Below are 17,628 nucleotides of genomic sequence, written 5' to 3'. Positions count from 1 at the left end.
ACAGCCGGGGGGGGCGGAGGCAGAGGACAGACAGACAGAGGTGGGGAGAGTGGGACAGACAGAGAGACAGACAGCGGGGGGGCGGGGGCAGAGGACAGACAGACAGCCGGGGGCGGCGGGAGTGGGACAGACAGACAGCCGGGGGGTGGGGGCAGAGGACAGACAGACAGCCGGGGGCGGGGGGCCCGTGATCGAGATTCTGCGCGAAGTTATATCCACCTAAGTCTCAAGGAGCCCTGTTAAAAAGTGGGTTTATTTCAGATTTACCCCAGTCTAACTGAGATCAGAAGCTGGGCCCATACAAAATGTGTCTGCAGAACACTGCCCCCCCGCAGGATGGAATAGGTCGGACCTGTGTCTATGTGAAACGCTGGCCCCCATGCCGGACCTACATGTGCGTGTGCGTCCGCTTGTACATGCCATGTGTGTGCACGTGCACAAGCAGGGGTGTTGCTCTCCTTTCCTGAATGGAATCGCCACGTGTTCATTAAGGCTGGGGGTGTACTCCCCAGCTTCGAACTGGATGAGCTGTCAGGCCAGCTGGTTCTTTAGAGGGCCATTGTCAACTTGAAATCTCGTGAATTTTTTAAAAAACCGGTTACAGTCATTTCAGTCCCCGCATCTTCCCCCGAGCCCACTGCCAATTTTTATAGTTGTATAACCACAAGAACAGCGCTAAGGCTGCTGACCTCCTTTGTAAAGCACTTTGCTATCGACTGATGCAAAGCGCTAGAGCAGATCTAGGCATTATTGTCTTTTATTTTCCTACGGCTAATTCTCCCCTCCACCCTTTGCTGTTGGAGAGGCACACAAACAGCAGGGGGGAACTGACTGTCAGTGTCTCCTGGGGAACTCAGTGACAAGGGCTCTACACAAAGTGCGGCCAGTTGGTGCACAGTAATCCAACCGAAAACGCAGAGGTTTCTCTTCAGCCCCTTTCAGCCATTGCAGTCTTAGGGGAGTTGTTTGGAACTATAGGAGGTAAAGGATTTTCAGACCAAAGGAGGATTTTTGTTTTAAGTTAATGCTGTCTCTTTATCTCCCGCAGTGGGGACTTGTGTTACTGGAAGCAAATACGGTCCTGCCTTCTATATTCTGATCAGCACGCAAAGCCAGGTTTGGCCAGAGCACCCTGGCACTCTTACCCCAAGAAGGCCTTTCTGCTCACCCTCGAACATTGCCCCCACCCCAGGAAACAAACTGCAGTGGCTGTACCCAAGGCACAACCCTGATCTCTCAATCATGCGTGCAGCGTTTCCCGCTGGACGCGAGATGTCAGCAGAGAGTCAGAGAACAGCCCGAGCCAGCTGCCCTTTGGCGGAAGGTTCTGGAATTTCACTGGGCACTGTTTCATGGAATGTTACACCAGCTGAGCATCTTGGTGACACACGCATGCACGCACAGGCCCACTCTCCTTGCTTGCACAAGGTGGCCCGAGCCATAACAGAAAAACCAGAAGCATGCTTCTTAATGTTGCCCCAGGGCAGGGGATGGAGGGTTTTGACCTCTGGGTAGAAGGGTTGGCTTAGGGGGCACTTGTCCCCGGTGCTGAGGTCAGGTCAGGTGCATTTATCACTCGGGGACTACAGGAAGGCTTGCATGGCACACCAGTCTCAGGTGATGTGTGTGATTGTCAGAGCTCAGGCAGGGGTTGGGGGTGCTTGTCACTGGGAGGCTGGGGGGATTGGGAGCTGAGAGGCAGCTGAGAAGGAATCAGGTGACATGGGTGTGTGGGAGGCTTTGCCAGATCAGAGGTGGGAGGTCACTGTGGGGGTGCTTTTCACTAGGTCACCTCCTATCTCAGCAGAAAGGCCAGGAACTGAAGGGGCCATCGAGACCCAAATTCCTCCTCAGCTTGGGGCTGAGGCCTGTTGTCCGGATCCACCCAACCTTAACTCTTCCCCCAAAGAGACATGGTAGCTGAGTCATAGTAACTAATGCGGTCAAATTCTAATGTGGACAAGGACCTAGCGGTTACAGGGGACGAGAAGCTGGATATGAGTCAACAGTGTGCCCTTGTTGCCAAGAAGGCCAATGGCATTTTGGAATGTATAAATAGGGGCATTGCCAGCAGATCGAGGGACATGATCGTTCCCCTCTATTCGACATTGGTGAGGCCTCATCTGGAGTACTGTGTCCAGTTTTGGGCCCCACACTACAAGAAGGATGTGGAAAAATTGGAAAGAGTCCAGCAGAGGGCAACAAAAATGATTAGGGGACTGGAACACATGAGTTATGAGGAGAGGCTGAGGGAACTGGGGATGTTTAGTCTGCGGAAGAGAAGAATGAGGGGGGATTTGATAGCTGCTTTCAACTACCTGAAAGGGGGTTCCAAAGAGGATGACTCTAGACTGTTCTCAGTGGTAGCAGATGACAGAACGAGGAGTAATGGTCTCAAGTTGCAGTGGGGGAGATTTAGGTTGGATATTAGGAAAAACTTTTTCACTAGGAGGGTAGTGAAACACTGGAATGCTTTACCTAGGAAGGTGGTGGAATCTCCTTCCTTAGAAGTTTTTAAGGTCAGGCTTGACAAAGCCCTGGCTGGGATGATTTAATTGGGGATCGGTCCTGCTTTGAGCAGGGGGTTGGACTAGCTGACCTCCTGAGGTCCCTTCCAACCCTGATATTCTATTATTCTAAGTTGGGCTGTAGTTTCAGTGGGTCAAAATAAACCCCACCTGCCCCACACTAACGTGTGCGAACACTGCAAGCTTCCTTGGCCACCCTGTGCTTTTACCACATTAATCACTAAGTGTCAGCGATCATGTGACAAACCCCCCCCCACTGCCACCCTTTTTCCTAGTGGTGACACCCCATTAGAGCAGTGGTGTGAGGAGGAGCTAGACTACAGAGCCTTTCACCTCTAGGCTACTAGTTTGAATCCTATCCAAGTTAATAACAGCTGACAGAATTATCCCTATTCTCAGATGGGCATTATAATCCCCCCAGGGGGTGGTTAGCCCCTCCCCCCCATCGTTCATGTTTGGAAAGTGCTTTGAGATGTTTGGCTAAAAGGCCCTAGAGAAGGGCAGGGTGAAGCTGATTTCTCTGCGTGGGTCCTTCTTGCTGTGGAAGTGAAACAGCTTCTCTGTGAAATCAGCAGCTGGGAGCGGCCCTGGGAATTGGGATGAAGGTGAGTGTATGGAGCACTGAGTGGGGCAGGTCCCAGAGAGCCTGGCTGGCAGAACCACTGCCGCTGCTTTATTTGAAGGCCAGATCCTGCAGCCCTGACTTCGATTTTGCATAAGCAAAACTCCCCCTGACTGCACCGGGCGTCTGGTTGCGTGAGAACATGGGCAGCTCTGGAGGCTGAGCGGGCATGCCTGTGGGGCACCGTCATAAGCCGTTTGTCTGTGCTGCAGACTCATCACATTGTCCTGACAGCTCATGTTGCTCCTCAGCCTCTCGCCATCCCGTGTCAGCCCCGCACAGACTCTTCCACGCTGCTCACGGCTGTGACGGGGCTGCTAAATTTGACGGGACTGTTCCAGGGCTGATGTGGAGAGCCGAGCTGTCCTGCCAGATAGGGGGTAGGGGTGGGGACCCTTCTTTGAGCCTGCCCCTGCTTTGCATTGGGTCTCACAGAGGTAACAGAGAACACAGCCTCTTTGGCACGGAGCCCCTCCTCTCCTGGGGGGTGTGGAGACACACAAAACCCCCTCCTCGAGTGTGGCGGTGTTCGTTACTCATATTGGTGCCATGACCCGTGGTACAGGCGAAAGCCCAAGCGAGCATAACTCATCAGCTGCTAACCCACATGCTCTGCAGTGCGGACACAAGCTAGCGCGATTCGAGAGCTGCTCGTCCTCCAGTGCCTTCCCACAGTGCCTGTGGGCTGTATTTCCTTGCCACCGACTCATTCCTTGTTTGCAGACTGGACATCACTTACCAATTCATGTAGGTCAATTCAGGGTTCAAACCCCACATTCGCATACAGCTTCCGGCACCAGCCACTGCGCTCATCCAGGTCCAGTACAGCCCAGGAGCCCGTCATCTCAGTGTGCGGCCAGCTGGCCAGAGCTTGACACGTACTTTTGGTGGTTCTCGGGTGGGAGGCCGGCAACAGCCATTATTTCTGGTCCATGACTCCCATGGAAGTGATTTCCATCATATCCAGGGTTTACAGTTTGGCTCAATGGCTCTCAGCACCCCCACGATTCACATTGTTCCAGCTCCCCTGGCCCCAGAGAGCTGGCAGAGCCGAGGATCCACCCAACGGGGCCTCACGTCCATTAAAACCCTAGGACGGTTCATAACTCCCAGCCCGGCAGCTCCCTGATGAGATTGTGACTGTTCCGCACGCACCCAGTCCAGCGTCACAATGGACGGTCTAAGGGCTCCAAGCCAGGTTGTGGCTACAACAAAATGCCCTGTCACAGGGTGGCTGGCCCTCTGGGCCCCGAGCAGATTCTCCCTTTTAGCCTGTTAAGAGGGCGGGGCAGCACCTTGGAGTGATAAAGGCTCAGGGAGTGGCCTAGGGAGAGGGAGTTAGACCAGATCGGGCAGGTGAGAGCTACCAGGGGACTGTAGGACATCCTGGAAAGAAGAAGAAGAAGAAGGTGTTTCCGGGTGGAAGGCAAGTGGGGTTTGCTGGCTGATACCCCCAAGCCAGGGCCAAGGGCTGGGGAGGCAGGAGAGCAGCAGACGGGCTTATCTGCTGACACGCCCAGGGCCGGAGAGCGTGTTGGGGGAGTGAGGGATGGACACCCCCGCAGGCACCCCACCACCGCAGCCTCTCTGCTGGGAAGAGCAAGATTGCCCTCTAGTTGGAAGGGCTTGGGTGGCTGGGGTCCGCGAGGGTCGTCAGGACTGCTTTGGAGAGCTGCCGCCTGGTGGGAGACGCCAGGGCTGGATGTTGCTGGGGGAATTCAGGACGGTGGTGTTGGGATTTGTTATGGGGCTTCCTTTGGTAATAAACTAACCCCACCAGGGCTATTTGCACTAAGAAAGACTCTTTAGACTATTTCTGGGGACACTGAGGCAGGCCTGTGTGCAGTGTCATGGCCTGCCAAAGTGGGGCGCTCCATGCGGGGCTGCCCTATGATACAGGGCATGAGTAGTGATGGAGGGTATCTGCTTCCTCTTCCTCAAATGAGAATAGCCAGGGCTGCATCAATGCCGCCAGGTGGCCCAGTTCACCTGGGGTGCTGAGCACAGTCCTGGACAGTCCCTGTCACAGACTCACTGCAGCTCCCTCCTCGGCTCCAGCTAAGCAGCTGTGCCGGGCATTTTGGCAACTTTCCCAGGGCTCAGGCAGATTGACTGGCTGGCAAAGGCTGGAGAGGGTGTTGCACAACCAAGGGAATAAAGACAGGGCCCTTTGAAGTTCCCCTCCCCTAGCTCCAGGTTCAGAGGGAGAGATTGTCCCCCCGCCCTTGGGTGTGTGGGTCACAATAGCTCCAGCCAGGAGAATGTACTGTTCCTACAGGCTCTGGACATGCCTGGGACCTAGGAGCAACTGAGCAGAGGGAGTTAGGGTGGAAGCCACAGTTCGGTTTGCAGTTGGCCTATAGGGGAAGGGTGACATTGCAGCTGGGAGCAAGTCTCCCAGTCCACATAGCCAGACACACGCCAGCAGGGTTCAGGTTAGCGCGCTAGAAATAGCCATGTGGACGTGCTGGCTCGGGGTCTTGAGCTCACTCGACTCCATCTAGGCAGCTCAGCCCTACCTGGAACGTCCACCTGGCTATTTTGAGCATGCTAGCTTGAGCCCCGCTAGCGTAAGTTTGTCTCCCCAGGCTGGGAGGCTCCTTCCCAGCTGCAGCGTAGACATAGTCGAACACACCGACCAAACGCACCGCGTCCCTCTTCAATGACTGGCCTGCATAGCGGATAAGAGCCTACTACTGTCAATAACCTGCGTGTTGTGTTTGTTATGTAAAGAGCAAAAGACACGATCAATGTGCAGCAGCAGTCAAAAAAAGCTAACCATGTTAGGGACCATTAGGAAAGACATAGCTAGTAAGACAGAAAATATCAGAATGTCACTATATAAATCCATGGTACACTCGCACTTTGAACACTGCGTGCCATTCTGGTCATCCTGTTTCAGAAGAAGTTATATTAGAATTAGAAAAGGTACAGAGAAGGGCAACAAAAATGATTAGGGGCATGGAACAGCTTCCGTATAAGGAGAGATTAATAAGACTGGGACTTTTCGCCTTGGAAAAGAGACAACTAAGGGGGGGATATGATAGAGGTCTATAAAATCATGACTAGTGTGGAGACAGTGACTAAGGAAATGTTATTTACCCTTCACATAACACAAGAACCAGGGGGTCACACAATGAAATTAACAGGCAGCAGGTTTAAAACAAAGAGAAGGAAGTATTTCTTCACACAACGCACAGTCAGCCTGTGGAACTCATTGGCAGGGGATGTTGTGAAGGCCTAAAGTATAACTGGGTACAATTCATGGAAGACAGGTCCATCCCTGGCTATTAGCCAAGAGGGTCAGGGACGCAACCCCAAGCTCTGGGTGTCCCTCAACTTCTCGCTGCCAGAATCTGGGACTGCACAACAGAGGATGGATCACTCAATAATTGACCTGTTCTGTTCGTTCCCCCTGAAGCATCTGGCACCGGCCACTGTTGGAAGACAGGAAACTGGGCTAGACGGACCATTGGTCTGGCCCAGTGTGGCCGTTCTGACGTATCTTATGTAAATGGCACTGTGTGGATGTGTCTTCCTATGGCACTGCAGCATGGTAGTTTACCCGGCGGGGGCAGAGGAGCTGCCCATATTCCAGTGGGCTGGCTGCATGGCTCAGTGCTTTTCATTTCAACATGACTTCTCCGCCTTAATCCATTTAACAAGTCACTGTGGGGGCTGGGGGAGAGGGAGAAAATTCTACCCTCTCCCCATCCCATTTATTCCCCTCCTCACATAACGCTGGGGCTTATCTGAGCTCCTTAACAACGGATTCCATTGAGACAAGATTTAACCATCTTTAATACACTTAATCTGAGATTTAAAATGTGGTGGGGGGGAATGGATTCAGCGGGGTTCGGGAAGGCTTCAGAAAGTCTCAAAGCTGGTGTTTTCCCAATGGGATATCTGCTAAGCAAAGCTGGCCCATGTAAAAGGACAAGGTGAAGGGAGAGCGGGATCTGAAATTCCCCATCTCTTCCCTACCCGCAAAGAGAGCAGGAGTCCCCATGGTTGGCAGGGGTAAGTGGATCTGTGGCTTTTCACCCCTTCTTATCCCCCTCCTCCTTCTCCCAGGTGAGAACTGAAGAGAAAGTTGCACATTTCATTTGGGGAGGGGGAATTAGAGAAGCAATGTCATTCCCAACTTCCCCCTGTCCCCCTCCCCGGCTTCAAACAGCAGTGAGTGAGGGAATGCAGTGGTACATCCCCCCCCCCCCCCAGTGCAGCACCTCTGCTTGCAATGCCAACAGGCTGGGCCGGATTCTCCTTTCACATGCATTGGTGTAAATCAGGAGTAGCTCCACAGAGGTCAGTGGAGTCACACCAGCGTAAGTGAGGTTGGAATCAGGCCCCCGTCTTCCATCTCTGCTCTTTCACTGGAGGAGCTCGATCCTCTGCGGCCCTGCACCTGGGGTCAGCCCTACAGTGCCAAGATCGGAGCGGCTGGCATTCTTTGCGCCAGAGTCAATGAGGACCCAAGCTGCAGACGGGGTGGAGAGCAAGGCCATAGTGGCTGAGTCACAAGGGCGTTGGTAGCAGCAAGAGAGGAAGGCTGGGGTGAGAGGCTCTGACCCTTTCCAAAACTGGAAAAATACGTGCATGTCTTTATTTTGCTAGAAAGAGACAAACTCAGCCCAGATCTTTCTATTAATGTGGGGCCCAGAACTAACCACAACATTGTCATAATAATTAATAATACTTGGCGCTTATCCAGCACTCAGAATCCACCACACAACTTTACAAAAGCTGGTGCAGGGTTATTTTGCCCTCTGTAGGGGTCAGGTGATTAAGGCAGAGAAGAGGGATTCGGGGGATCTGGATTCAAATCCCTGCTTTGCCACAGACTCCCTGTGTGACTATCGGCAAATCAGTCAGTCAGTCAGTCAGCCTGAGCTCCATGGGCGGCAGGTGAACCACAAGCTCAGGGAAGCTAGCCCCTGCCCGGCCCACCCCTTCCACCTGAGGCCCCACCCTTCTTGACCCCCTTCCGCCACCGAAGCCCAGAGCCCACCCCCCCAAGGCTGCCTGTCCCCCACCCCACCCCACCCCCGAGCCCTGGGCTCCCCAAGCACCTCCAGCCCTGGAGTGCCAGGGTGGCAGGCGGATGGCACACAGTACCCCCCCAGCCCCAGAGCACCAGGTGGGCAGCATGCAGCTCCCCCCTTCTCCACAGGCCCAGAGCACCAGGCAGCATGGTCCCAGTGCCCCCAGCCCTGCTCCAGCTCCAGCAGGCTTCCTGGAAGAGGAGCAGCCTGCCTGGGCTGAGGCCAACTAGTGGCAAGCAGGTGGGGGCCTCGGGGCAGAGTGTGGATCGGGCCACATGGGGCTGTTTGGGGAGGCACAGCCTTCCCCGCCTATTATACGCACCACCCATGCTGACCTTGATCCCTGGGAATCTATTAGAGCAATGTATAAAACATTCAATGTGCAAATAGCTGGAGGATGAAGGTTTAATCACTAGGAGCCAGCATGGATTTACCATGAACAAATCATACCAAGCCAGCTTGATTTCCTTCTTTGACAGGGTAACTGGTTTGGTGGATAGGGGAATGTGGTGGCTAAAATATACGTGGACTTCAGCAAGGCTTTGGACACAGTCCCCCATGACATTCTGATAAGTAAGCTGGAGAAATGCAGGCTTGACAGAGCTACCATTAAGTAGATACATATTTGGTTAAACAACCGCAAACAAAGAGTAACTATTAATGGGATGATGTCAGATTGGAGGGAGGTCTCATGTGGGGTTCCACAGGGATCTGTTCTGGGTCCATGTTATTTAACATCTTTATTAATGACCTGGATATAGGAACAGAGAGCATAGTGATCACATTAGCAGATGACACAAAGCTGCTGGGGACGGGGGTTGCAAACACTTAGGAGGATGGAGCTAAAATTCGGAGGGATCTTGATAAATTGAAGAACTGGGCTAGACAACAACATGAAATTCAACAAAGACGAATGTAAGGTGCTACACCTACGGGAGAAAACTCAAATGCACAAATACAGAATGGGGGATAACTGGCTTGGCAGCAGCACGGCTGAGAAAGATCTGGGCGTTGTGGTGGATCACAACCTCAACACGAGTCAGCAACGAGATGCTGTTGCAAAAAAAAGCAAATTCCATTTTAGGTTGCGTTAACAGAGGCACAGCATGCAAGCCACGGGAGGTGACAGTACCGCCCTACTTGGCACCGATTAGACTTCAGCTGGAGAACTGTGTCCAATTGTGGTCACCAATGTACAGAAAGGATGTAGAGAAACTGGTGACAAAGATGATCAAAGGGCTGGAACACAAGCCAGATGAGCAAAGGCTGAAGGAACTGGGTATGTTTAGTTTGGAAGAGAGGAGATTAAGGGGGGGACATGATAGCGGTCTTCTAATACTTGAAAGGCTGCCATAAAAACGATGGAGAAAAGTTGTTCTCTCTTGCCACAGGGGGCAGGACAAGAGGCCGTGGGTTCGAATTCCAGCACAGCAGATTTAGATGAAATCTCAGGAAAAACTTCCTAATGGCAAGAACAGGAGGACAGCGGAACAGACGCCTAGGGAGATCATGGAAGCTCCTTCACTGGAGATTTTCAAAAGGAGGCACACAGCTAATAAGCATGGTTATTTGGGTCCCGCTGTGTCCCTGTGGTTCCGTCATGCGACATTTGTTGTGTAAACACCAAAAGACACAACTGCTGGCTCCCCAGTGATGCTGCTTCTGTCTGAATTTAAACATGCAGTGCATCATGACCCAAGACACCCGTGACGTCACCATCAATGCAAACACAAGAGGCAGGCAGTGGCTGGAGACAGTGGCGTGTGGCACTGCCCACTTCCTTACCTGAGAGGAGAGAGCAACCATCCCTATCCCACAAGGCCCTGGTGGTGGTGGTGGTGAGACTCAGCATGAGGCATGTCATAACCATACAGCTAAGGGTAGCCTAGAATTCCTCCTTACCTGTAAGGGGTTAAGAAGCTCAAATAACCTGGTTGGCACCTGACCAAAAGGACCAATGGGGAAAGAAGATACTTTCAAATCTTGGGGGAGAGGCTTTGTTTTGTGTGTTCTCTTGGGAAGCAGCGAAGCATCAGGTCAGAAAACTCCTTCTCCTATAAACCATCCTAAAAGTCTCTCCTATGACAAAAATTGTAAGTAAAAGCCAGGCAAGGCGTGTTAGATTATCTTTTGTTCTGCTTGTGAATTTTTCCTTTGCTGGAGGGAGGTTTATTCCTGTTTTTTGTAACTTTGAAACTAAGCCTAGAGGAAGTTCTGCTGTGCTTTTGAATCCTTTGTTACCCTGTAAAGTTATTTTCCATCCTGATTTTACAGAGGTGATCTTTACCTTTTTTTTCAAATAAAATCCTTCTTTTAAGAACTTGACTGATTTCTCTATTGTCCTAAGACCCAGAGGTTTGGGTCTGTGATCACTTTGTAACCAGTTGGTTAGGATATTATTCTCAAGCCTCCCCAGGAATGGGGTGTAAGGGCTTGGGGGCATATTTTGGGGGAATAGGAACTCCGAGTGGTCCTTTCCCTGATCCTTTGTTAAATCACTTGGTGGTGGCAGCATACCCTCCAAGGGCAAAGAATTTGTGCCTTGGGGAAGTTTTAACCTAAGCTGGTAGAAATAAGCTTAGGGGGTCTTTCATGCGGGTCCCCACATCTGTACCCCAGAGTTCAGAGTGGGGAGGGAACCCTGACAAGGCACCTCTGCCCAGGCACTCTCAAACCCCCCTGGCTGGTCCATAGCTTGTTATGCTGCTCCCCAGGAAAACTCTGTGCCCAGCAATCACTCCCTCGGTGGACAGGAGTCCATGGGAGGAGAAGGAATTCTTTGGGTAGCTTGGTCCCAGCTCCAGCTCGCAGGAGGCTTTGCAAAGCAGGACCATCACCTTGAGTTTGACCTGGGGTTCAGCAGGGAGCCAATATGAGGGCTGGATCACCAAGGTGATGTGTCCTCTTCTGTAAATATCAAACTCTGCTCCTGCACCTCCAGAGTCACTGGGAATTTTGCCATTGACACCAACGAGTGCAGGATCAGAGTCCTGGGGTGCTTAGCAAGCAGACTGCCTAGTTCTGCACCAGCATGAGTTATCTCAGCGCTTCCACGGTCATAACAGGTGTGGTGGGGTGTCCATCCCACACAAGATTGGAAGCAGTTAAGGCAGCCAGGCAGGCCAATCAACTCCACGGGGTGCACCTGGAGGAGCCGGGGAGCAGGGAATTAAGTGATTGTGAGCAGACCCACCTGTGCAGGAACAGGTGGGGCCTATAAAGCCAGGTAGTGGGCTACTAATGAGGGTGCTTGGAAAGACTGCAGATAGACAGTAAGCAGGTAGTCCTTGAGAAGAGGGTATGGAGCTGGTATACCCAGAGCCAGGAAGGGAACCAGAGTGATAGGAAGCAGTCCAGGGAAGGAACAGTGAGAGTAGAGAGAGGAAGCCTGGAACTGCTGAGGTGAGGGTCCCTGGATTGGAATACAGAGAAGAGGGTGGGCCTGGGTTCTTCTGCCAGCCACCAAGGGTGTGGCATCAAACTGGGGCAGTGAAGGGGAAGACTGCCTAGGATTGCTGATGGACTGTACCCCAGAAGGGTGACCCCTGAATGACCTAGCCACAGGGTGGAGCTTTAGACCAGTGAGAGAGACAGCGACAGCAAACTGTGGACGGGGGAGTCTACCTCAAGAGCTAATCAGAGTGACCAGGAGGAGGTGCCAGACAAGCGGTGAGTGGAGCATCCCGTGACAACAGGCTATTATCCGACACATAGATGAACATGATTTGCTGGGGAAGAATCAACATGGCTTTTGTAAAGGGAAATCATGCCTCACCAATCTACTAGAATTCTTTGAGGGGGTCAACAGACGTGGACAAGGGTGATCCAGTGGATATAGGGTACTTGGACTTCTAGACAGCCTTTCAGAAGATCAATCATCAAAGACTGTTGAGGAAAATAAGCAGTCATGGGATAAGAGGGAAGGTCCTCTCACGGATCAGTAACTGATTAAAGATAGGAAACAAAGGGTAGGAATAAATGGTCAGTTTTCACAGTGGAGAGAGATAAATAGAAAGGTCATAAGAACGGCCATATTCGGTCAGACCAATGGCCCATCTGACTCAGTATCCTGTATTCCGACAGTGGATAGTGCCAGGTGCTTCAAAGGAAATGAATAGAACTTGGCAATTAGCCAGCGATCTATCCTCTGTTGTCCCGTCAGATTTAGGGACACCCAGAGCATAGGGTTGCATCCCTTCCCATCTTGGCTAATAGTCATTGATGGACCTATCCTCCATGAACTCATCTAATTCCTTTTTGAATGGAGTTATAGTTTTGACCTTCACAACATCCCTGGGCAAGGAATTCCACAGGTTGGACTGTGCATTGTGTCAAGAAGTACTTCTGTTTGTTTTAAACCTGCTGCCTGTTAATGTCATTGGGTGACCCCTAGTTCTTGTGGTTACGTACTGGGGCCAGTGCTGTTCAACATATTCATTAATGATCTGGAAAAAGGACAAACAGTGAAGTGGCAGAGTTTGCAGACGATACAAAACTACTCAAGGTTGTTAAGTCCAAAGCTAACTGCGAAGAGTTACAAAGGGATCTCACAAAACTGAGTGATTGGGCAGAAAATGGCAGATGAAATTCAACCTGTGGAACTCATTGCCAGGGGATGTTGGTATCTGGCACTGGCCATTGTCAGAAAACAGGATACTGGTCTAGATGTACCATTGATCTGATCCAGTGTGGCCATTCTTATGTTCCTATTGCAAAAATCCAGCCTAGAGGTCTCTCACTCTCTCACATCATAGTATCCTACTTAGGGTGTAAACTCTGTGGAGCAGAGACCGTGGCTGTGCTCATTATACTCCCATGCGGTACTTTGTGAGTGTAACAATCCTGTCCTGGGACATCCACAAGGACTGAACCTTTCAGCTTCAGCACCAAATGCACAGGCCTGTACCACTTGAGCTAAAGGAGTTAGCTGATAGCTGCTGCAGGCCATTATCCTCTGTATGGACCATCTGCTGTATTGACTAGAGTGTTACATTCCAATATTAAATAATGATCCAATTCATTTTGCAACCTTAAACTGCAGCATTCGTTACTGTGGGTCTGATCTGCTTTTCACTCTGGGTCTGATCCAAAGCCCATTGAAGTTTCAGCTTGACACTGGTATAATCTTACGGACTACACTAACATTGCTCCTGATTTACACCAGTGTAACTGAAGAGAGAGTCAGGCTCGATCTCTCTTTATATCAGCATAGAATAATTAATTATCCTAAGGCATTCTCCAGTCATTCTTCAGCAGATGAAACAACAGTCACGCATCCCACGAACATCAATAAATGAAGGGGGGGAAAAGAAGAGAACATCAATGCATAATAGCATTTCCAGCAAAAGGGAGGTATCGCATCCCGTACAGATGGGATCATTAAAGTAAGAATCCATTCCCTGCTCGGCAAGTCTGTAAGCAATTTTTAGGATTCATCTTCATGACCTTTCACTAGAGCTACGGTTGGAGAGTGGGTCAATAAAAATGGAAAGGAACTTTTTTTTACTATCGCTTTTAGCCCTGTAGCTTAATTACTTGATTTGACTGTTACGATTTCATGCTAATTGCCTTTTATTGCATGTATACAAAGCACTTCTATTCAATTATGGAGATGGCTTCATTAGGGGAAATGATCATATTCTGATAGAGCAACATTTCAGATTAATGAGAAAAATATTTTAGTATTAGGGCTTAAACACCCCAATGTATCCAATTACTGCCAATCTTAGTATGTTTTGTGCTTTGTGTATTGATGCTGGGGTTTTCCTTTTCTCTCTGATCACTAGTCCCTGACCAGAGCTTGGGAAAAGTTTATTGGTCCTAAAAATGCTTGTACCGGTCCCACCAGGGTTCCTATCTGGAGCGTGTCATGAGCTATCAGATCTCAAGAATCATGTCATTCTGAGTACTATCTTGATTGGCCTTCCCCTCCACTTTAATTGCATCTTGATTTTGCCTATGTACTGTTAGGATGAAAGTCTGGCCCCACTGAAATCAATGGCAAAACTCCTATTGACTTCATTGGGGCTGAGATTTCACCCCTCGGGTCAGAGATTAATGCTATATACAACCCCAACGGTAAGATTCTAGGAGATGGCATGAAGCATTTCTTTCTTTAAAACAAAAACAGTTTGTGTGCTGTCAAGACCACAGCTACTGAAATCATCTCAGAAACAGAAAAGAAAAAAATGCTAATCAAAATGGCATGACTTTGAGGCCTGATATGTCAGGCTATGTCTGCGCCTACGACAGGTTTAAGCAGGAAAGCTGAGATTCCCATTCAGATGGTGTAACGTATGCGTGTCTAGCATTGGTGGTTGGCAGGATACATGTTAATCTAAAATGTTAAAACAGTCACTGAATCCTCCGTCTAGTCCGGATCCTTCAGGACCGCTCCAGAGCTGAATATAGTAAACCCCAGACCTTGGGCCAGCGCAATATCCAATCCCCAATTCGTGAGAGAGAAAGAAAAACATCAGATCTCCTCCCCAACAACGAATGCCAAGAGACAACAGCCTGGGCTTTGCTTTTTGCTTTCTGGAGATCCTTTGCCCTTGGAGAGCTGGGCAGAACCCCTGGGGAGCAGGTGCCGCAGGAACAGAGCACAGGCCCGTGTTCTCAGAGGCAGCTCGTCCCTGGGATTGCTGAAATTGAAAAGAGGATGTCATTGTTCAGCTAAGAAATGGCAGCAAAGAATGAACGAGGCTGTTTGGGCTGGAGCCTGGAAAAGGGACACGGTGATGGAGGGAAAGAGAAGCTGCTGTGAGCATCTGATGCATCTTGCAGAGTAGTAATAATGCCTAGCTCTTCTCAACAGTAGATCTCATAGCATTTTACAACAGAGGGCAGTCTCATAATCCCTATTTAACTGATAGAGAAACTGAGGCACAAGGAGGGGCAGTGACTTGCCCAAGGTCACCCAGTGGCAGAGCTAGGAAGAGAACCCAGGTTTCCTGAGTCCCAGCCAATGTGCTATCCATTGGGTCACTCTGCCTCTCGTGCCTCTATCTTCCCCCTCCGCAGCATAGCCTTGACTGGGTTTCTGTGACTGGCCTTTCTTCCTTCCCCTCCTACCTTACTTGTCCGTTCCCTCAGTTGATCCTCTTCCACTTCCATCCTCATCTCTGTTGGACTCTGTCCTCGGTCCTCAGCTCTGCCCTGCAGTGTCACACAAGCTCCCTTGCTTCTCTGTCTCCCCATGTGCTCTGTTCCCCAGCTCCACGCTGCCCTGCAGTATTACAAGGGCTCTTCCATCTCTCCGCTGCCCTACAGTGCTACAGGAGTTTCCACAGAGAGGCCAATGATTGAATGGGCCATGGAGGAAGAAATCCTTTGTCACCCAAAGAAGCAGCCCCTCTGGACCAGGAAAGAGAGTAATTAACCATTGGAACGATCTCTCAAGGGTTGTGGTGGATTCTCCATCACCGGCCATTTTAAAATTCAGATTGGCTGTTTTCTAACAGCTCTGCTCTAGGGATTCTTTTGGGAAAGTTCTCTGGCCTGTGATGGTCACGTCGGCCCCTTCTGGTCTTGAACTCGGGGGGCTCTCTGGGAGAGGGCTGACAGTGGTGTTGCTACCCAAGCCCGTTTTGTGGCTCAGTAGAAGAGGTTGGTCTCCAGGGATGCCAGTCTGGCACCTTCCTCCAGCACAGCACACTACCCAGGATGTCAGTCCAAAGCCTTGAAGCGAGAAGCAGTGAGGGGGAAGAGAGGAACAAAGGGATGGAAGCCAAGTGATTAAGCGGGCAAATTCATTAAGGGCCTGATCAAACCCCCATTCAAGTCAATGGACAGATTCCCATGGACTTGACAGGGACCGGGACCTCTTTCTCTGCTGCTCTTTATCCCTGATCCCTGCCTGCTTTACGGCTGCTGTCCCTTTAACATTTCACTGAGCTCACCAGCATACAGGGGCTCATGCTTGGCCCATGGAGCTGCCCAGTGGGCCATGGAATCACAGAACCTAGAGATGGCAAAGGCCTGTTAGCTCACCCAGTCCATCCGCCCAGTGGCACAGGCGGTGTTGTTCCCCACGGGACACTCTCTAGTTGTTTGCCCGGTCTAACAAATCTAGAGTAACTGCAGTCAAGTCAATGAAGAGATCATTCCAGATTGACACCTGTGTAACCGAGAACAGCATCTGGCCTGAGCAGCAACTGACAGACCTTTAGTAGAGGATTCTTCTCCGGCATACGGATAGGAGGGGAACAAGGAATGTGGAAAGATAGGCCTGGTGGTTAAAGTACAGGAATGGGAATTAGGAGACCTGGGTTAAATCCTTTGCTCTGCCACAGACTCCCTGTATGACCTTGGTCAAGCCACTTAATTGGTATGTGCTTCAGATCCCCCTCTGTAAAATGGGGGTGATGAAACTTCCTTCGTCCTTCTTGTCTATTGAAACTGTTAGCTCTTTGGGGCAAGAACATCTCTCACCATGTGTCTGCAGCACCGTGAGCCCCGACCTTGGATTATCTAGGCGCTATCAAAATACAAACAATAGGAGAGTCCAGACCCTGTGACGTGCTGCTCACACCTTGGGCCGACAGAAGCTCAGCTAACTGTTTAAGGGCTTGATTCTGTGAGATGCTGGAACTGAGAGTCCTGCGCACCTTCCAGAAGGCGTGCAGGATCCAACCAAGATTCATTAGCAGCCATCCTGCCTGCCCTTTTGGAGTTACCGTGGCCTGACCCCCATAGCCTCTATCAGCTCAGCTGCTGTTTGTTCCTCCGTATTTTTCATTCTCCAACACTACGTGCGGCTATTTCCTGTGACACTCAATTTACATGAGGACTACATCCCATTATACTTGGTGTAAAGTGACACTGGATAGCAAATTGTATTGACAGATCCTCATTGAACATAATTACTCGGCTGGGGAGCACCCTGAATCCATTAATCACACAGCAGCTCAAGTTGTATTGGGCAGGACTCCCACATGCCGGAAGGTCACTGGCACCATTCCATCTCCTGCCAGCAAACACACGCTGTGACCCACGGCTATCAGAACAATTTCGGTATGACCGAGTATAGGTCTGTTGCTAAATCTCTCCCAGTAGCACACGCAATATTCAACCTTTTTGAATGGCAAAAGGGGCAACAAAAATAGCTAAATCTGGAAACATTTGCAGCAGGGTGGGTCAAATCTTGGAATTTCTGTTCTGCAGGAAATTCCGACACTTCAAAGCTTCCCCTTGTCCTGAATCAGAACGAAAAGTCGAAATTTACCCAAAAAATGACATTTCCAAAAAATTGTGTAGGAAATATGGAAATGACTATCAGAATGTTTTGTTTCAATAAGGTCAAAGCACTTTTTATTTTGACTTTGAATATATAAATGTTCAATAATTTTTCACTGACATTTTGACAAACTCAATGTAAGTTCCCACACAATGTTTCGATTTAGTCGAATCAGCATTAGCCATTAGAAAACTC

Source organism: Lepidochelys kempii, chromosome 2 (genome assembly GCF_965140285.1).
Source record: "Lepidochelys kempii isolate rLepKem1 chromosome 2, rLepKem1.hap1, whole genome shotgun sequence".
Classification (NCBI taxonomy): domain Eukaryota; kingdom Metazoa; phylum Chordata; order Testudines; family Cheloniidae; genus Lepidochelys; species Lepidochelys kempii.
This window is presented reverse-complemented; position numbering follows the sequence as displayed.